At 49.9% G+C, this 21,270-nt stretch overlaps 1 pseudogene; it reads left to right on the forward strand.

Annotated features, from left to right (window-relative positions):
- Window positions 1–2,289: 2,289 nt before the first annotated feature.
- LOC130149619 (hydrocephalus-inducing protein homolog) overlaps window positions 2,290–21,270 on the forward strand; it is a 68,134-nt pseudogene continuing 49,153 nt past the window's right edge.

Genomic DNA, 21,270 nt, shown 5'->3' on the forward strand with positions numbered 1-21,270 from the left:
TTTCCTGAGACACGTCAGGAATTGTACCCCAGCCCTGGGTATATTTCCTCATTGCTTTTCTGAGGTGATGGTAGCTGTTGTGTCCTGGCGCAGCTGGTTCCCCTGCCCAGGGTTGGGGCGTTCATGCTCTGAACCCACAGTCGAGGTGCCCGAGCCGTCTGTGCCCTGAGCCTGGAGCAGAGGGGCAGTTGCAGTCTGTCCTTAATTTCTGGGGGGGGTGAAGGGCTCTCTGAGGTGGGGAAGATGGAGCTCCCCGTGCAGCAGCCAGGGGTGGTGGCTGGAGGTGGGCTGTGTTGCGGTTGCTGTTTTGTCCTGCCCCCGCAGGAGAATGTGGCTGCTTTCTTAGTTCTGCTGCTTTCCTCCTAATGCAGGAGGCTGGTCCCTGCAGGCTCCAGGGAAGTGGGGCTGTGGAAGTGCCTAACTCTGGGGCTAGAGGGTAGGGGAAGCTGCTGGACTGGTATGGGGGCATGCAGACTGGAAGCCCTCTGGAAATAACTGGTGTGGGCATGATGAGCAGGATTAGTTTCAAGTGAAGTGAAATTACAGTTAGAAAATTGAAACAAATAATCCAGTTACTCTCAAGACCCAGTAATAAAGCACTGATACCCAGATTAGTGTTGTATCATCCCCATTAGATTTCTCTCTTAACGAATAGTTATTTCTGGCTTTCAATCCGAGCTCCAGCTGCAGCATGCCCTTGTGTCCGTAGGACCGTGCTGTTCTTTCATGTTCCCGGCAAGGACAAAAGGAAATGGCAACCCTGTTGTTCCCTGAAACTATGAAGGGCCTGGTACCGTGAACATGCGCAATGCTGTAGCTGTTTCGGGAGTAATGAGCTGAAAGTATTGCCTCGTTTGCAGGATGTGGGTCAAACTTGAGGGGAAGGGAATGGTGGTCTTTGCATAGAATGGTGTCTAGCTGTGTACAGCAAGTCCACATGAAGAAAAATGATGTGGAACAGGAGGAAGCAGGAGGGGGTAGGATCTGTGATTTTTTACTTATTGTCAGGATGTAAAATAATTTTAGGGTAGAGCTGGGTTTGAGGCCACTGGTCTTTCAAGTCCCAGAAAAAAAAAAGAGGTGGGGACATCCATCTGTTCCTTGGTCCAGTTAGCCAGAAAGGGAGGGGAAACGGTTTCTCGTCCAAAGTAGTGCTTAGTAAATGCTGTACATACTCACCTTTGACTTTTGTCGGTGCTTGAGACCCACTTTCTGGGGGTGTTTTCTTTCCCTTTCTTGCACACCCACTTTTTGAGAGACAGATGGGGAGGTTGTCAGCAGGCTGGTGATAGAAGAAGGATGGCCCATGGACCTGTCAAGCCATGCTGCCTGCAGGATAAGGATGCTTGAGAGGAACTGCCATTAGGATAGCCTGAAGTGGCCAAGCTGTCACATCTGTTGTATTTCTATTTGAGCTAATTGCTCATGCGACTTTAATGGTTTCATGCTTTTATTTCTGCTGCTACAGCTTTTCATGCCTGTAGGGAGCCTAGAGTTTGGGTGTTAGTAAGTGAAAAATAAGGCCCTCGTTCTCCATGGAGAAAGGCTCTTGGGCATGGTAATTTCATGCCTGGAAGGAGTCATATTTGCTGGATAAGTTTTGTAACCTAACCAAATTAGCTTTGAGAAACCATAGTTGTTAATCAGAGTATTGAACTCTATGGTCCCTTAGTTAAAAACATCACCAACCTCCTTGCACAAAGGATGGGCGTTTGGTTTGCAAAGTAGGAGAGCAGTCTGATTTTGATGCTTGGGGCAGCAGCGATCCCTGGGTTTAAGGTTGTTCATAATAGTCTGAGCACTTAGTAGGGTCAGGCACAAAGTCACATCGGGTCAGCTGTTTTTGCAAAATGAAGCAGTGAAGTGACATTGTTCCCACCAAAAAACTTTTAAAGAGTAATAAAGGACAGTTTGGGTATTAATAGAGATTTGGATAATAATTCCAGCAAATAGTTCCAAAATACATGGAAGAGGGGGAGAAGATGAGAAGTGGCCGCAGTCTTTGATGTGTGTTTGTGGCTTGTGGGACTGCGCCCACAGCAAAAGGCTGTTTTGGAGTGTTTGTTCTGGGCTTTTACTTCTATCAGTCTTAACTCTGCCACTGAAATATGGTCTAGTTATGAAACAGGGTGGGGATGCCGGCTGCTCTCCAGTTATGAAGGAGCCACAGCCCGGAGACACAGCTGTCTCCTTTGGGTCTGCCATGGAAGGGGATGCTGGGTTTTCCAAGTCCCGTTGCTGTTCCTTGCAGGTCAACTGAAGCATGGCCACTGGAAAGCCCCGCTGGTTCACGGGGTCCTCCAGGATGGCTGGTAGATTCCCGAGCCAAGTGGTAGTGCCTCGTAAGCCGAAGCTAGCCAGAGGGACAGAGAAGCCTGCAACTGTAAGTACCTGCTGCGGCCAGGTAGGAGCTGTGTAAGGCTGGAAACTGCCCCCGCGTCCTTCCTCTACCTGCCCCTCCTGTTGTCTGGCAGCACTGTGAAGCTGGACACCACCTCCCCGTCTCTCTGCTGCCATGCTTCTGTCGGAGGTGGTGACCATGGTGCGGTAGGGGATGGACTGTGTGCTGCTTCAGGGGAAGTCCAGAGTTGTGTCTGGATGTGCCACTGGAGCCATTTAAATGAACGTACCGGGCATTGCACCGGAATAGCTGAAGCGTGAGCGTGTGCTTCTCTCCGCCCCCTTTGTGTGGGCAGTAACGTTTTGTCACCTCGGGATGCTTGCCAGCGCTGCTCTGACCATACCTGCCCTCCAGGCAGCTGGGCACGTGGTGGGCTGCTCAAACTCTGCTTGAAGGTTTCGAGAGGTATGGCTGGTCCCAGATGGAACAGGTTCCAAAACAGTTGTTCTGTCCCGTATCCCGTGTGGAGCACAGATCCAGCGCTGCAGACAGCAGCGGAGTCAGGGCAATTCCTCCTCCCCATCCTCAGACAGCCCTTTGCTGACCAGAGCTCACTTGGCTGAAGATGACCTGGTGCTGAAGCTCTGTCGAGGAGATACCTTTGCATACTTCTGTGGAGGGGTCTCGGAGGCCCAAACAGAGAAAACAAGTGCTAATTCAAAAGAGATAACTAAAACTTGGAGCCATTCCTCTCCACCTCAGTCTTGGCACAACACTGATTTTCTGCTTTCCTGACTCACCCAGCAGTGACATCTCCACATGTGTGGTGGTTGTGAGCGTTGTGCAAGGGTGGAGTTAAGGGATTTCTGGTAACTCCTCCCAACCTTTTTCAAAGGTCACTGGCTCACTCCGGCCAAACTGGAAAGGAAACAAATGCCCGAAGAGCAAAACCCCCAACATGTCACATCAAATCACGAAGGAGAAGCTAACGGGACAAAGCTACTTGTTTGGAGCATGTGTATTGCGCTCTCTATCATTAATTTACTAATGGTAAATATTTCAACAGGTAGTTATGGGACTTCCAGGACTATCCTAGCGGCTATGATCACAAATTATTCATCGGTGGCTCTTGAAGAAGAAAAGCCTTTCTGAATAAAGGCAGTTCTGTAGCTCTTGCTGGTGTTTTGCATTTCAGCTGACTCCCTCTGCCCTCCTGAAGGAGATGTCTCTTACCACCAAGCAGAGGCTGGCCAGCACTCGGGAGATGCGGCGACCCCAGATTATCCAGATTCTAGACATGAGCGAAGCCTCCCATCGTAAGGTAGCCTTTTCTTGCCCTTTTCCTTGCTGTTTGATGTGACGTTTGAAGAGAGCGCGTGCTTGTGACAGGCTTGCCTCCAGCTTATCTAAATGCCTTGGTGACTAAGTCCTGTTGTTGTTTCAGACTGCTGCTGGTGTGGAGTTCCTTCTGCTGGGGGAAAGGTAAAACATTTTTCCCCAGTGAGATGTTGAAGTCCTGACCTGCGCTAAGCCCATATAAACAACCTCTGTTGAAGTTGGTGGCTTTTGCTGGAGATGAGCTACTGCGGCTAAAGCATGATACTGGGGGAAGGCTGGGGCGGGCCACAAGGATGCAAGCTTGCAATTTCCCACCTTCCTGCTGAAATAGCCAGCCCTTGGTTTGGTGTAGTCTCTGTCGAACACTTGGGGTCATAGGATGCCCTCAGTGGTGGCAGCGTTGGCCTTTGAGGGCTGAGGGCCTACGGTAACTACTCAAGGTGTAGCTAAAGCAATTGCATGAATGCTTTGGGTTGGAACAACGAGTGGGACCCGTACAGGGTGTTAGATTTTTCAGGCTGCCAGGTACACAGGGGAATGGCCCTGGGCAGAGGGGAGTGGGTGTGCTTTATCTGGATCAATGTTTATTTACACGTGTGTTTAAAGCTGCTTTTCTTACAGATCTGCTTAGTATAACACACGTTCCAAAGGGGTAGATGACTGAGGTAGGCTGTTGAGTGGAAAACTGCCAGCGAGAGACCTGTAGCAAATTGGTTAAGGATTGCCCTAGACAGCGCGTGAGGTTGGGAACGCCTCGGACGAGCGCACACAGAACGGGCCGTGTGCTGTGGCCGCTGGCTTCAGCACGACCCTGACTCCTGTGGAGAAGCAGGAGACGTGCCTGTGTCTTGTGAGTGTGAAGAGTTCAGCTGGAAGGGGGGAGGCAGAGCAGGGAGGAGTTTTCTCAAAGTAACGCCTCGGCGCTGTAAGCATTTGCTGTTTCTGTATGTTTTCAGACCTGCTTCTGTAGTGGTATTAAAGAAAATGGCAATAATAGAATATAATGAAGCATCCATTTAAAGCTCGTGGGAAAAGGAGATGCCAAGTCCAGCTTTACTCAGATTGCCCAGTGATGCTGGGAAAGTACCTGGAACTTACCACCTCATCTGTCGCTTTCTTAACGGCGGTGTTCCTTTCTGGCCTGTCTTCTCTTCTTCCTGGTTTCTGGGCTGTGTGTCAAAAAAGAGATTTGAGGATGCGTTGGGCTCGGTCTCTGTGTCTCAATGTAAAGATGATCCCCAAATTGTTTCCCATGGGGTCTCCTGTAAATTCTTGGCTTTCCCTTGCTCCACGAGTGCTTACAGCTCTTGCAGTGAGTGCTCTGGAGCTGTGTGACCGTGTTAGCCCAGGGCTCTGCCGGAGGTAAGTGCTGCCTTGCCTGTTGGAGAAGGCGACCTGGAGAAACACCTGCCAAAAGAGCTGCTCGCTTGAGCCTGCTCTAGTGTGGCCCAGAAACTTTTGATCTGCTCAGAACACAGGTGGGTGAGCTTCTGTTCCCCTAGCGTGAGCTGGGCAGGCGTACTCACCAAGGGACTGTCCTTCGCTGGAGGCCAGTGTTGTATTCTCTCACCGATGAGTCTTTCTCCCCGCGGCTGAAACTCTCTGCTCTCTTTTGCATCTCCAGTTCTCGGCAGTTGCCCTGGAACAGAGCTTGTTCCGGCCTTTCCCATCAGAGGTGGTATTTCAGAGCTACGTCCCCGATGAGGTCTATGAAGTGCCACTGATTCTGAGGAACGTGGACAAGGTAAGTGCTGGGATGTGGAAGTTTAACCCTGTGCTGGAACTGGAGAGCAGTGTCATCCGTGCGGTGCACAGCACAGCCAGTCACCTGCTGCAGCACAGCGCATCCAGAATAAAACGTCTCACCGCCTTTATTTTGCAAGACGGTGGAAATCTTGCCGTGCTGAGGTTTCTCCCCCTGGTTTTGGCTGTGTGTTGGTGGTACCTAGCTGAAAGGAGCTTTTCTGGTCAGCACCTTTCCCCGTGGAAGCCCTGCACGGGTGGGAATGTTGGGGGCTGTACAGTTCTTCCCTGCCCTCGTGCTTTCCCTCAAGTGTGCACCGCGTCCTGGTGGCTCCGTGGTTAATCTCAGTTTCCACAGGGCACCTCTGCCTCTGGGTGAGCTGCACAGAGAGCTGAACGGGCTGTCAGAGCTCGGGGTGGGGTCTTCTCCACTTTATGCTGGAGTAAGTTATAATTAGTGGTAACAGCGCTTCAGGAAAGGTGTTTTGAAACAGCAGTGGAAGCAGGCTGATTTAGCAGCAGCAGCGGGAGGCCTTTAGGTGCCCCTTCAGGCTCCTGCTAAGCTTAATTGGGTTCTGCTCAGGTTTTCCTGAGACAACGTGATGCTCTGCTTCCCCTTTGGAGAGCCACGGCCTGTTTGGAGTAAAGTGCCCTCAAAGGTCTCCACCTTTACTTGAAAAAAACGATCATTTTGAGACTTCCCAAGAAAGCTGAGAATGGAAAAGTTGAAAAATGTCAGCAGTTTTGTTCCACTGTCAGGAGGGAAATTGGGACCTTTTGAGCTTCAGCTGGGGAAACGTTTGCTGGAATGAGGCATGTGCCAAGGGCAAGCTGGTGGGAAAAGGCAGGAGGGAGGAAAGGAGCTGAGCTTGGTGTTCTCTCCCTGCGCACTTTCATACACGCAGGGGTTTCTCTTGATACATAGCAGTAAGTGCACGGGCAGTAGAGACAGGTCAGAAAGAGGGGTGTAATTAAGGATACTCTTCTGTAATGAAGAGGAAGGGGTATGCGTGAGGGCAGGGTGGGATGGGAAGATGGAAGTGTGCACAAGAGACGGTGAAGTCGCCTCCTTTCCAAATTTCCCTGTTGGGGAGGGCAAACAGGTGGACAACAAAAAAAAGCTGTCGAGGCATATTGCAGGTGGAAGAACAGCAAGTCCAAGCATCTCCTGAGATAACAGGTTGTGACAGGGATATGGGTGAAAATGGAAGACCCTTTGGCAAGGAAGGATGCGGGTGTGCTCCCTCAGTTATTCCGGGAGAGTACTGCACCATTCCTGGTCTGGCATTTAACTTGGGAACATTGATAAGATGCAGCATGTGTGCCTGCACCCGGGGGATGCCACTGGTGTGATCTGCGCTGAATTTTGGGCAGTCTTTGCTGTAGGTATCCTCGTCCCTGATTAAAATGTGCCTCAGTCCTCACTTTCTCTCTTCCTACTCTCTGCTTCATTCCCACTGAGTCTTTGGCTTCACCTGCTCCATTATCCATGCAGCACTTCAAAATGTTTATCTTTGCCAAGTACCAGCCAACAGGCAAACAGTTAATTTGCTCTATTCATGCTTCCTCAAGTGGAAAAGATCATCTGCATTAACATTTCTGCCATTCCCAGTAAACGATAATAAACTTGTACTGTGTAAAGCTGCACCTTGGGATTTACGTGCCCTGTGAAGGGGGAGGCAATGTGTGAACTGTGGTTTTTTTCCCAAAACAATGTCGTTTTGAAGCTAGTTAGAGCTCAACCACTGGAGAGCATGGGTGTAAAAGTAAGATAAGCTCCAGGAAAATCTTTGGTATGTTTTAAATACAGAAAGACAGAGAGGATAATCCTGCGAGGGTGTTATATTCTAAATTGGTTGGCTTTTGGCGATGTCCTGGAGAAAAGCAACGTTGTGCTCCGTCTCAAGTTTTTCGTGCCAGTTTCCCACATTCCTCTGAATCATACTGAGTTACACTGCATGGTAGCCTGAAGTTGTCTGCCCCATAAAAATCCAGCTGACAGCAAAATGTATTCCGCACAGAGGCTCTGTAATCGTGCAACTACAGAAGTGCTGTACTATATACTTCCTGCTCTTACCTGTGTTGTAAAATTGCTTTTCTATTTTCAGGCTGTTCCTCAGCACCCTCAGATGTTCTGGGTGGCTTTTGCTGAAGGTCTGAGCCACACGTGCTCCCCTTCTAAGGGACATGGTGACCAAAATGCTTGTCTGCACTGTGAAGTTGGCTCCTGGAACTCGCCGCCCCAGGACATTGCTGGGTTCCAAGGGCGTTTGGAGAGTTCAGGACTGCCTTGGCCACGGGTTACCAGGCTCGGGTGGGTGGCGCAGAGTGAGCCTCCATTTTTTCCAAGCCTCATGTGGGGTTGTTGTTGATCCGTGAAGCTGCCCACCAGTCCAAACCACCTGCTTCAGACTTTGAGATTTGGCGCTCAGGGGTTGCTCTCTGTGTGCTAGGAAAATGCCTGTGTGCTGTCTGTGTGCTGGTGGTGCCCCAGAGGGCAGAACCGTGCAGCAGGGTGCCTGCAGGGCCTGCTGGGGGTGGGCAGGGGTCCCCAGGGATCTGGCTTGCCCGCGCTGGCAGCTGCCTGGCTACAGTCACAGGCAGCAGGAGCCTCCGGAGAGCAGAGGTTGGCTTTTAATAATGAAACCACCACCAGGCAGTGCCAGTCATGTATCTCGGGGCAGAAAATGCCTTTGAAGCCCCTAGTTGATAGGCACAGCCTGGGGGGTCGCCTGGCTTTCCATCACTTGGCCAGGTTGCTGGCTCTCATCCTCTGCATCAGCCTTTCCTTGTAGCATATTGTGCTTCTCCCTTGCTTCTTTCCAGCTCCCTTTGGATTTTCCCAGCCATCTCTCTGTTTCTGGGGTTGTCTCTTTGTCTTCCTGTGTTTCCTTCTTTTGCTCTTCATTTGCTGCTTTTATTCCCAGTAAGGCCACAGTATCTGTGGTCCCCTCTTGCTGGTCTGCCTACATGACTGTAGCACCGCAGCTTGACTGCCCCGCTCAAACCCAGCACGTTAAAGTGAATTTCTTCCTTCCGCCAGGATTAACACGTACTGTTTGGCGTTCAGATAATACATGCCCCTTCTAGGGGCATGTCTGCCTGGATGTGTACGGGCAGAAGCCAGCAGATTCTCTGGGCTTATTGAATACACGGGTGACTTGATTCAGGTATTATACCGCCGTGCTGCTGGTGTCTTCCCTGCTTGGCCCTTCCTTCATTGCCCTGCTGCCTCTGGCCTCGAGCTGTTTTGCCCAGGCAGAAGGGATTAATGTTCACTCTTATGTGTTACGTGTATGTACCTCCAGAGCTAAAAGTGCTTTGTGAAGGTGGTATCACCAGGCCTCTTCTCCTCCTGTTTCCACAAGCTGCAAGATCATACTTTCCTCTCTTTTCTGCAGGTTCCTGGGCTGGTGAAGGTCATCTTGGAGAGCTCACCTTATTTCAAGCTGATCAGCCACCATGCTGTGTGCCGCAAGGTACTGCCTGGCATGCTTGCGACTTTCCGCATCGTTTTCTCCCCTGATGAGAACAAGGTGAGACTGGAGGTCCCGAGAGGTGTGTGCCTTCAGTGGGAGGTGAACCTGCGGGGCTGGGTTCAGAACAGGGCATCTGCTGTGGGTTTTGAGGCACTGTCCTGGTTTCGGTGGCATTGCACTGGATCTGCAGCTGGGGGAAACTTTTCCTGTGGTGAAGATGATGCTGTCATAGGCTGGAGGCTCTTCTATGCTTCAGACTGTGATTATCCTTTGGTGCTGGAACGTTTAATGCCATGTCTGTTGGCTTCAGGGATAAGAGTGCACTGTGTGGTGGGGTGGCCTCTCATGGTGTTGGTTTCTAGTATCTGACTATTGCTGCATAATTACGGGTTTGCTCTGATAATTATAAATACAAAAGCCTGTTTGCATAAATACAAACCTGTTGTTTGGAGGACCCAAAGCTGAGCCTGATCAGAGTGAGGACCACCACCTTTGAAAACTGGAGTTGCTTCTTGAATGCATATCGTGTTGGCCGCAGTAGTGAGACGGCGGAACGTTCTGTCTGAAGCCGGCACTTTTCTTGCACACCGGTCATAGCCCATGCCGTGCTGCGAGGTTTGCTCTAGGCTGTGGTCAGGCAGCCTGCAGCTGGTCACATCCTGGCTGGCAGCACCATGCGATGCCACCACAGCAGGGACTGACGAGCTGTGCGTTCCCTCCCTGTGCTTTCCTGGGCGTTTTCAGGGGAAGGCGCACGTGGGACAGTAGGGAAATGGCAGGGAGGGGTGCTGATAAGGTGTTTAGCCATCGCACCTCTCTACTCGATGTTAGGGGCTTAATTATGATGGAAAACGCTAGGGGAATGGCTAGATCCAGAGAGCTTTCCCCTTTCCCGTCTGGCAACCAGTTCCCTGCCTCACCCTGGGCTGGAGCGAAGGTGATGCTTTTTCATACCCTCTGTGTTCCAGCCTTGCCGCTGTGCTGCCCCTGAGGATACTTGCCCACCTGTGCTCCAGCTGTGATTCTAGGGGAGAAGATGCGCTGTGCTCGTGGCAGGGAGCCAGCCTGGCCCAGACACGCTGAGCTCCAGATGTCTTTAACCAGCAGGAGGCTGGTGTGCTGCAGAGGACTGAGGCATCTGGAGCGCACACAGGAGTGAAGGGGCAGGTAGCATCTGCAGGCAGCGTGTTAGCCTGGAGCCTTTGGGCAGTCACGCTGGTGTGGCTGTGCCTGCGTGCATGGGGCTGTGGTTGCTGTGTCAGCTGGCACCTATCCCCTGCCCCGTGTGCCATGCTTTTGCTCGGAGGTTGGAACATCGGTGCTGTGGCCCTGGCAAGTCTGGCACTGTGCCGTGATGTGAAGGGGCGGCGGTGTTACCTGGAGGCTTGTTAACGCAAAAGGGTTTAGTACCTGGCATGGAAGGGAGGAAGCCCTGCAGGGGAACACAGACAGACAGGCTGACTCTTTACACCAGCACTCTGCTGCCTCTTGGCACAGTTCTTTGCGTGACTTTGTGGGTGATGCAAGGTGAGGGGGTCGCTCTGAGCCAGCTGGTGTTTCTGTGCCAGGCCAGAGGTGCAGGCTCTCTTTGGGCACAGCTGTTCTCTCATCTTCCGTTTGCTGCTTAGACTTAGTTGAACACCCTGTCCTATCCTCAAACAGCATGGCTGTAGCAAACTAGAGAGGAAATGCCCTGTGGTGCCTGGCTCCCCATGCTTGTGAAATGATCTGTTGCTTTGCGGAGGGACTGAGAAATTGTTTTACGTCATTCGTATGGAAGGTTAAAACGATGTTGGCTTAGGGCAGTTCTCCATACTGCCCAAGTGACATAAGAGCTTAATCTCACCGAGGTAGGCTTTGCAGGGGACACTGCTTCCTTTAAAATGTGATTGACTAGTATTCATGAGCATTCATTTTTGGGATGGAAGTAAATCGGTTCCCATGAAGGGCAAAGAGCTGCTCTTCAACTACAGAGAAGCAGCAGAGCAACACATGAACATCACCCCAAATAGAAGTAGGGTGAGGTAACTCCCAGGAACACTCATGTCCAGTACTTTGTCCCTTGTCTTGCCCTTGAACTGGTGAGTGTGTGGCATTAGGGAGCTGTGCCAGCGAGGTCCTCTGCACAGCTTGAGCGACACCCTGGTGGTTTCTGCCGACCTGGGTTTTGTGCTCCTTGCAGGGCATTGGGAGAGGGATGTGGGCTGCTTGGTGAGGAGCACATGGGGACTCTACAGCAGAACCAGAATGTTGTATAAATCGAACTTTTTGTCTCGTGCTTGATGGAGTGTGAGTCAGGAAAGTGCCGGAGTGCTGTCGCTCAGCTAGAAATGCATCAGTAGCATGGTCAGGATGTGCAGAGCACCTTGAAAAGCCCTTATCCAAGAGGCAGGCTTTGGGAGATGGTTCTGTAAAGCCACCTGTGTTGGGCTTGCAGTTGCTTGCCTGCAGAGTATCTGTGTGTTAGTTGTGGAAGGCTCAGGAGTGCTGCCTTTGAATAACTCCTACATCTCTGATACTGCATGATCCACAGGGACTGTGGGTAACCCAGTGAAGTGGGGTCTGGGTCTTCCTGATGAGGAGCCGGTTTGTGTCATTCTCTTGCTTTGAATCTGTTCTTCCCTGGCGTAAGTCTGACTTCAGTGAAGTCACTCCTGATTGAAAGGAGTAAAATTGTGCCTCAGCCCTAAGTAACAGGGCCATGTGAGTTGTTAGTGGCTGAAATGCCACGTAGCCCTTTCTTGGAAAATGAGCAGTTTCCTACTGTCTCGCAGTCATTTGGGAATGTGCCACGTGGTCAGACTGTCAGAAAAGGAATAGCTGACGCGCCTCTTGGTTTATTGGCACTTGTGTTATAAATGAACTGCTAATTTTTCTGCTGGGCAACATTTCCAGTTTGTTACTCTTGCTGCGTCTAATTTGCACGTTTCTGTTTTATGGCTCCATTGTACAGCGTGGGTGTTCTCGTGCCAGCCCCTGTTCCCGTGTGTTCTTGCGTTATGGTCTGACGGCCTCTGCTGAACTGGAAACCATTGTGGCACTGACCGGCAGATAAACAACAGACAGAAATACTTCCATTTGTGCGTCCTTCAGGCTTATTAGTAGTTTATTGTAAAGGAAGAAGGAAGCAAGAAGCACATAAAAACATAGCAGAGCTTATTCTGTGTTGTCCTCTTGCTCTTTTCACTGTAGCAGTGCACTGTTTTCAGGCAGTGCAAGTTCAGTCTGTGAGGTTTGTGAAATTCATTGCTGATGCTCAGTGGAGACTGAATTAATGCACATTGATTACTCTGAAATATGACAGGACGGTGAGTTATTGCATGACTGAAATGAAGTCCTTTAAAATTCAGCCCAGCCCTGCTAGATGTTTTGTTGTGCACAGAAGCTATTCCAAGAATACTTTTAAGATGACTCTTGTGAGGAGGAAAGGGGCAGAAGACCAAGGCAAATGGCGCGGCGCCACAGGAACCTGAAGCCAAGTGACTCATTTCAAAGACTCCTGCGAACCGGCGGCTGAGGGGGGCAGGCGCAGGGGCACCCCCTCTGCTGCGAACGGATCTTCATCCTCTGGTCTCTCCTCTGTTGTCACGGCCCTTATTTTCCAGCCTTTTTTTATATCAGGGTTTCAGCAGGAGCTTTCCCTGCTTGGCTTGCTGTGTTACCTCATGCTACAAGGATCTTTTCTTTGCAAGTTGGCTGCTGCAAGGAATTCAGTGAAGCATTTGGGATAGGTTATGCAGGGAAACTGACATCTGAGTTTGGGGTTCTGGGCAGTTAGGCTTGATATTGCTGCGACAGTAATTACTGTTAGCCTGAGTTTACAAAGAGCCTGAAACAACACCCAAGACGAGCAGCTGCTTCAGTCTCAGTGGGTGCCAGTTCAGACGCCAGTGGTGATACCTGGAAGGCCAGAGCTTGTAATTTACTGCTTGTCACAGGGGAGCACGAGAAGGGGAGCCATCGTACAACTGTCTGTATCTTCCGTGAAACTGAGAGGGGAGTTGTATGCAGGATGAAGTCGTGTTTTCATGAAAACCTATAGCCTGAAGCTGTGTCTAAACACAGCAAACTTTAAAGCATAGATGGGATGCAACCCCTCTGTCATCCAGGCACGTTTATTTAGAAACCTGGTCTTAAACAGTCTGCTAAGGGTTTGCAGTTGCGAAGCAGAACAACATTTTGAACTGGTCTCAACTGTGCCCCTAGGCTGCAAGCAAGTGCGTAGCAGGGTTAGTGCCCTGGTAACACGAGGCAGTGCTGCAGTAGAGACTTTGCAACCTGTTGCCCCCAAGGGAGGGCAATTCAGCTTTCAAAAGCTTAAGGGACCATGGGTTCACAGTGGCACAAACAGCCAGCTTCTGCCTAGCACCCCTCTTGCCTTGGGTTTCCCCCTGTTTGGGCTGGCGCTGCATTCAGCCTGGTGCAAGGTCCCACGTTGGTGGGGTGGTAGAGCGTGGCTGAAGGGTCAGCCCGCTCTGAAGTGCTGAGTCAAGCCTTGCACGGGATGCCATGTCCCACGGTGTCCCTGGAGAGGGGGCTTGGAGCATAATGTGCATCTGCATGAATGGCGAGAGGCATCTTTCTCTCTCAAGGTCGTGGTTGTCTCTGTGAAACCAAATCCTTGTTGCTTTAGCCTTGCCCTCAGGTCCCTGGAGAAATCCCTTGTGCATTGCTGTGCAGGTGGTCCCAGCGCCCCTCACCAGCAACGGAGCTGGGAAGGCTGCCTGTGCTTGCTTTTGGGGGGGAATTATTTCTTGGGCTCTTAATTGCATTGCTGTTGATCCATTTGCTCCTTAGCAATGACAACACCTTGACAATTACTTCCTTTTACTTGCTCCAAGTAGCTCCAGTTGTTGAAGTTCCTTTTTTCTTTATCCTCCTGCTGATCTGAACTTGCATCCTCCTCTGCCTACCTGGCACCTGGAAGAGGGAGCTAAGTAAATATGGCATGCCAAGACTTAATAAGGCAGGTAGCTTTCAATTGGCTTTGCAATGCCTTTGTTACAGTAGTGTGGCCAAAAGAACAACAACAACAAAAGCAAATAACATTCTTCATTTGCTAATGAGTTTCTGAGGATCGAAACAGTGCAGGACGTGAAGTAGCCAGGTAATAGGTGCTTTAAATTCATATGGGCTGCCCATAGCTTTTATTTTAGAGGGCTTAGGCTGCAAGATTCTCAGAACGACTTGCTGAAGATGAAACGCTTTCCTGAAATGCGGTATTAAATCATGCAGGTTGCTTGCTGCAGTTCCCTTCCTAGTATTTTACCTTCCAAATAGGAAAAGCAAAAGCCCTTCTGCAGTTTCTAGGGTGAATATTTGAGATGTCTAGAAAAGGAGATTATTCTTTTTGTCTTGGATGGGGCAGCATCTGTACTGACAAGCTTAAACCCCAGCTGAGCAGGTGGTAGGCGAGGTGCTGGGTGGTGGGTGAGGCGCTGGCTGTCAGCGCTTGCGTTAGAGCAATAGGTGCGTGTCTGTGCCTGGGCTGGCTGCCTTAGGGCCCTTCCAGGAGGGGATGGGGACAGGAGCAGGAAATCCCAGCTGTGGGGGAGTCTGGATCGGTTCTGCTGAAGGGAGTTTGCTGCTGTATGCAATTCCTAAATCATTAAAATCCTAAAGCGCTTGCTGCTTCAACAGTGATAAAAATATCAAATTAATTAAAAGCACTGAGGAAAAAATCAGGGCAGCCAGTGAGTGACGAGAAGCAGAGTTTTTATCAGCTCATCCATAAGAGCGCTGCTGGGGGTAATGGCTCCTGGCCCTATGGCAGCAGATTTACCACTGATTTCAGTGGGGGCAAGGTGATAGTTCCAGCGCAGCGATGCCACGCCATACATCTGGAGACTGCTCTGCTCATCTCTACAGTAACATGATTTTGGTAATTTGATTTGCCTTCCTGCTGCTAAACGCCAGACAGCCGGGGCGCGGGGGGGATTGCCTGGCTCTGTTCTGCAGAAGGCAGTGGCTGGGACTGCACAGCCGGCTTTGCTCTGGTGGGGTGTCTGAGTGTCCCCCGTGTGCAGCTCCCGATGCCGCCTGCCTGGGGTGGGTGTGCTAACCAGGCACGCCGTCACTTACTCCTCTAGAACAGACCTTACAGAGGGGTGTGATTACGGCATCAGCCAGAGCTGTCTCCTGTGCCCCCTGAGGCTGGGTGAGATGTAAAGGGAAACGGAGTTCAGACACAGGAAGAACTAACACCCTTTAATTCTAGCGCAGAGGTGGCATAGGCTGCTGAGGGCAGGGGTGGAACTGTTAGCGCTTCTAGGTACTTGTGAAACCTCTCGCAAAAACAGTTTGGGTCTGGAGCTGAGCCAGCTCTGGTGTGGGGAGATGGATCAGGTGGCTTTTGAAGGGTGCGTGTCCCCAGCCTTGGCCCTATAACGCTGTGAGAAGGGGCAGGAAATACAGCCGTACCCTGCACTGCCCTGACGCTGCCGCAATTACCGTGTCCAGCTTGTGAAGTATTTCACCGAAGACTGACCATTGACTATGCATGTGGTGAAGTCCTTTTGAAAGTGTACCTGAGCATCCCCTGCCAAGCTTCAACGAGGTCGCCGCGTTGCTGGCACTGGAGTTAGTGCTGTGGCACAGCTGGGTTCTCAGTGGTGCTTCCAATAGTCTGCAGTGGCGATCGAAGCAGGTTGCGTTAGTGCTGTGATCCCTTGCATGAAGAGGCTGTTCTGGTGTCTCGGAATCAAAGCATCAGATAATTGTGGTGCTGCCAGCTTGCTGCAAAAGCAGGTGAATCAATGGGGTTGTTTCTCCTTTGCAAGTTAACGACCCTGTGCAAGTCATGCTACTGGAATGAAAGCTCATGAAGGTAAAAAGTACTGTTGCGTTACTGAATGATACTGCTACAGCCATAGAAAACAGCAGTTTTCCTTCTGCCGTGGGGAAAGTACTAAAAGCATTGTGCTGAGATTGTTTCTTTCCCCGCAGGATTATTTCCACGAGCTCATCTGCATCACAGAAAGGGGAGAAGTTTGTTGTGCCTCCCCGAGCTATAGGTGCCCGAGCTATCCTGGACTTCCCCGACCAGGTGAACTTCTCAGCCTGTCCAGTCAAGTACAGCACCCAGAAAACACTGCTGGTTCACAACATCGGTAACGGGGCGGCCCGCTACTGCATCAGCACTCAGAGGTAGGGAGCTCATCTCTTTTTGTGCAAAACACTGTTGTGTGATAATACAGTTGGTAAACAGCGACAAAAAGGAGCCAGAGCGTGTGAGCTGCTGTACTGCTGCCGTGGCTGGAAATGGGCAGGGCACGTGGGGTTTGCTGTTGATTATAGTGTTTGAAGCATGGCGCAGCCTCTGCTAAAACTCTGCAAGCTGCAGAGTGGAGTTTTATAGTGCAACGGTGTCTTCAGTGCACAGTCGTGCAAGACTGATTCTGTTAGATTGAACGAGCAAATGTAGGAAGGCAGCTGGACTGCCCTCGGGCTGTGTAAGATCCTGCGTGGCAGACGACAGCTCTAGGAGCTCAGTTCCTGAAGACCAAAGGCAGTGTTAAGAAATGGGCAAGCTCTGAGCTGGTGGAAGAGACATTTAAGAATTTATCATCAGCTTTACCAGCAGTTTGTCTATAGTAGCAAGTGCAATCAGAGATGATAGATCAAAGCAACTGGTATTGAGACCCTGACAAAAACCCTGTGGGGTCCAGAACCTGGTTTTCCAGTAGGTTTGATCTGGTCCCTGGGATCCACTATTCTTCATTAGAATGAGCTCTTAAGTGGAGATGAGCTGGCAGCGGCTTCAAACCTGCACTTTAGCCCCAAAGCAGAATGCCGATGGGCGCACAGGCAAAAGGTGCAGCAAATACCTGGTGCGTGGGTTGGGAGCCTTTTCTAGAGCTTTGTCTCTCTCAGATCTCCTGGAAAGTGCTCTAGCATGCTGTAGTAGCTACCAGCAACCCCCTTGATCTTCAGTACCTTCTGAAATGGTTATGTGGCCCTATTGACCAAATATACCCATTCCCTGGGAGGCCACAAGCACGTGGCATTTCGGCAGTCTCCTGGTCAAGCGCCTGATGTGTGCTGTGTCGTGGACAGCCTGTACTGTTCCTCTTGGTCTGAGAAGACAGTCACTGGTTTTCCAGTTTGCTGAACTGGAGAGGGTAATGCGTTTTGGAAACTGCACCTGCAAGGAAACCACTTCAGCTGGCTGGTAGTTAGCTCCGAGTTGCTTGGTCCCAGAGGTTTTGGTGTAGGAGCTGAGGTCCAGAATGCAGCAAAGACGTGCCATCTGCCTTAGTGCACCTGAGTTGCTTCGGTTTCTTCCCCAGGAAAACAGGGGTCAAGAGAAGGCTCTTTGCTCTTTCTCCTGGGAAATGTGAAGGTCCAAGAGGCTTCTACCAAAGCCTGGCAAGGCTGTTGAAGCAGGCTTCCAGGATGCTGTTCAAGCAGGCTGCTTCTTTTCACTGTGGAAATACATAGGCAGGAACTTGTAAATCCCTGTACAGCTTCCCTCTGGGATTTCCAGATCTACTTGTCACCACCAAAACAAGTACCCAGTCGTGTGTAGCATCTCTTGGCAATGTCCTTGCCAACTGTTCTATCGCGTGATACGGCGTACGTTGAATCCTGCTTGATATGGATTTTATGCTGAACTTCATCAATTGAATGTTTCAGTCCTGACTTGCAACAAAGGGATGGGAAGCGTTACGAAAGCTTTATTTCAAACTACACAAGAAAGTACAATTCTGAATAACTGGATTGCGTGTGCGCAGAGATCAAAAGCTGGTAAGATTTCCCGTGTCAGCCAAAGGCATCAGTCATCTCTTCCATTTCGTTATGAACTTTTGAAAGCCAGTCTGAAATTTCAAACTGATGATCTTTGAATATAAGCAGCGTTTTATTCTAATTAGGTCGCCCCCACTTTCATTCAGATTTCTTTTTTAAATACTCTGAGGTTCCTGTCTTTCTGCTCTTTTATTTTTTTTTGCTTTAAGTGTTCAGCGAAATGTCATAATGAATTCCTCATTGGGAACTTTCTTAAAGGTTGAGTTCCTCTAATGCCTGTGTGTCTACCATCTGCCTATATATATGCACAGATGTATAAGAAATAATATGAGAAATTTGGGGAACATGTGAAATGGAATTGGGCTGCTGGAGAAGATAAAATCCTAGAATAACTTTGGAAGAGACCTCTGGAGATCATGTGAGCAAACACAGTGCTCAAAGCAAGACCAGTGTCAAAGTTTGATCAGGTGTGCACTCAACACGAAAAGTAAGACCAAGTGATACCAGCCTTCGTCTTTCCTTCTCAAGGCTGTGCAAAGCCATTTATCCCAGCATCTCCCTGTATGTGCTGTGCTCCAGCCCCTAAGCTCCTCTTCTGTAGAAAGGCTTTCGTGCCCACCAGCCTGCACTGCCAGGGATTCTTCCATCCCAAATACAGGTTTTTGCATTTTCCATCCCTCGGCTGCATGCGGTTCTGCTGTGTCCCCTGAATAGCAGCCCAGCCCTCCAGTATCTCGACTGTACTCCCCCAAGCTTGTATCCTCCACTCAAAATCCGAGTGCTCCCCACTCTTGACCAGGTCACCACGTCCCCTTGCAGCCTGGGAGCAGAACAACCACGTTCTCCCTGTGCGATGAGGCCATGGTGTGCCAGGAGTGGTTTCTCCAGCCAGTGCTGGGGACTGCGCTGGGTGACAGTGGGTTCCCTGCTGCTTGTGCTGTGAGAAGTTGCTCAGGTGCCTGCCCCGAGGTCCCAGGTGAGCTCAGTGGCTCCAGCAGCCCCAGCAGAAAAGAACTGGCCTCCCAGCTGGCATGACAAGTTGGCTGGAGAGTCTCACCAATACACTGCTCCACAGGCGAGTAGGTCATTAGCTGTTAATTGTCTTTGAACAACTCTACTTACAGAGGCTTTCGCGGGAGAGACCGTTTTCCTCCTCATGTCAGGGGATTAATTTCCCTGCGTTAGAGGCTGTGACCAAGGCTGCATCATTATTAACGACAGGGGAAGTTTTTAGTTTAATGTCATTGCATTCTTTTGAATGACTCCCGTAATGATTGTTCAGCATCACAAACACTTAAACCTGTGCTTTGGACATTAATGCGTGATGTTTCCTGTCCTGGAGAGCTTAATGTGTAGATACGAGACGCAGTATTTAAGAGTTATGGCATAGGTGGTAGGAGTGCCAGCCTTACAGACTTACATTCAGGACTGTTTTAGTCTCTTCCTATTTAGTGGAGAACTGAAGCAGCTTTAGTGTGTGCTTAACTTTTGCTGAGTACGGATGTAGTGTTGTGTTAAAGCCAACATCAATATCACGTAATAGTTTTGTGTGCCGCTATGTGTAAGCATGCGTGCACGTGAGAGGGGGAGGAGGCTTAGTGGAGTAGAAGGGAATGAGAGATCAAAGTTTGCGGACCATCAGCTGGCCTCTGTGTCCTTCATTCTCTCTCTGCACAACTGAGACTTCTTAGTTGCTGCAACTTCTGTCTTCTGGCCTGGGCGAATTCAGGCTCTTGCCCCTTTGCAAGGCAGCTGCAGGCGCCACAGTTTCCTAGTCCAATGCGCCGCTCGTATCACTTCTCTCTGCCTCCTTTCTCAAAATTCCCTTGGCATCAAGTGTAACCTACCAGCTTTCACCTTCAGTGCATTTTTCAGCCCATCTCCAATGCTAACCTTTCCTCTCGGTCAGTACTGCGAGCTCTGCTCTTGCAGCGGGTCACTTCATAAGGACATTCCTTGCCTCTTACAACTTTATCTAAGGACTTGTATGGTGTATTTTACTCCACGGCAGAGCTCTCAAATGAATCCACGGGGCCAGTTCAGCATCCTTCTGCTGTTGCTTGTTCAGAACTCTCCCTTGCCGTGGTATCTACCAGAAAACATGGACACGTTTTGACTCCTCTTTCGTAAAGGGTGTGTGTGTGTGTGTGTGTGGGAACCCTGACACCAAAGCACTCCCCATTATGCAGCTTGGCTCTGTGCCTGTCCTCCCCCTGCATGCCCATACCCAGCTGTTCACTGCATAGTGTAGTAATAAAAAAAAATAACAATAGTATAAATATAAAAAGTCTTTTCCTGCCGTTCTCATTGTTAAGGCTGGTTAGTGAGTTTCTTCTCCACGGCATTCACGGAGATAAATGTCATTCCAGTACATTTCAGTTGAAAATGGTGCCTGGAAGCAGATCTCAGTGCAGCACTGCCTTTTCCTGACGTTACACTGTGCTGTGCTGTGCTATGGGTTAGAGAGGATCTGTCTGAGAAGGTCCATTTAGGAATGTCCCATTAAGCTCTGGAAGCTCAGGAAATGATCCTACATGGCACAGTGCCAGGAGCCGCCTTGCATCCCTCCCTGCAGTACCCATTATACTACATGGAGGTGTGGGGCTGGAGAGTTACCATGGGATGTACAGGGATGTGACAACAGAGCCTACGTGCAGGGAAAGAGGGAAAGAGAGAGCTTGTGAGATGCTGGCTCTGTGCAGGATTTTTTCAGTATGGAGATGGAGTCTTGGATGCTTTGACCTAACAGACTGTGTTTACTGGAGTGGTTACAGTGCTCGACTTTGGCTTTTATACCATTACCAAAAAATTACGTATGCCAAGATTAAGTGATCTTTGGGGTTTTTTTCCTGCGATAGGTCTTAGTTGACAGAGGGGGCAATTCAATCACCAGTAATTTTACTGTCGGTCTTGCGGTTGGAGGCAGCTTTTAATGAAATCAATTCTCACAAACTCAGATGATTTTATAATGCAAATTAAGGCACCAGAGGAGTAAAGGGGTTTTGGCTGTAGAAGAGAAACATACCATGGGACGAAGTATGTTGCAGCCTCGTTGCACGCTGCACTGACTAAACGTATGGTTCCAGGAGGAAAGGCAGCGCGGTAGTCGGGAAAGCTGAGCCACAGAACTGTCAGCGTTGTTCACTTGTCAGTTGGTTGCTAAATTGTCAGGAGTATTTTGCCCGTGGTATCCTCATGGGATTTAACTTTTGCCCAGCTTGGGGAGCTGATGCCTGGTGAAAGCAAGCAAGATGTAAACGCCAAGGCAGATCACAATGAAATTGCTTACTAATCTGGTGTTGTTCCCTTTCTGAAGGGCAATTACGGGCAAGATCTCAGCAGGTTCTGCTGGGAAGGTCTCCCTCAGATTGGTGCGGCTAGATGAGTTTATACAAGCTGGGGATTGCAAGGCACCGTTGGGAGATCTGGACCTGTGAAAGTTTAGATGTTGTACAACAAAGCAAACGTACAAATGGACGTAGTTGAAAAGCATGTCAGAAGAAGAGCTATTAATAAACCTCCAAACCTTATCTTTCCTGTTTTGTCAGGAGCAGTAGTTATTCATTACAAGGGTAGATCTAACAGGACAAGAATTACCGTAAAGAACAGCTCACAATTAATGGC

This window comes from Falco biarmicus, chromosome 5, assembly GCF_023638135.1.
Source record: "Falco biarmicus isolate bFalBia1 chromosome 5, bFalBia1.pri, whole genome shotgun sequence".
Taxonomy (NCBI): Eukaryota; Metazoa; Chordata; class Aves; order Falconiformes; family Falconidae; genus Falco; species Falco biarmicus.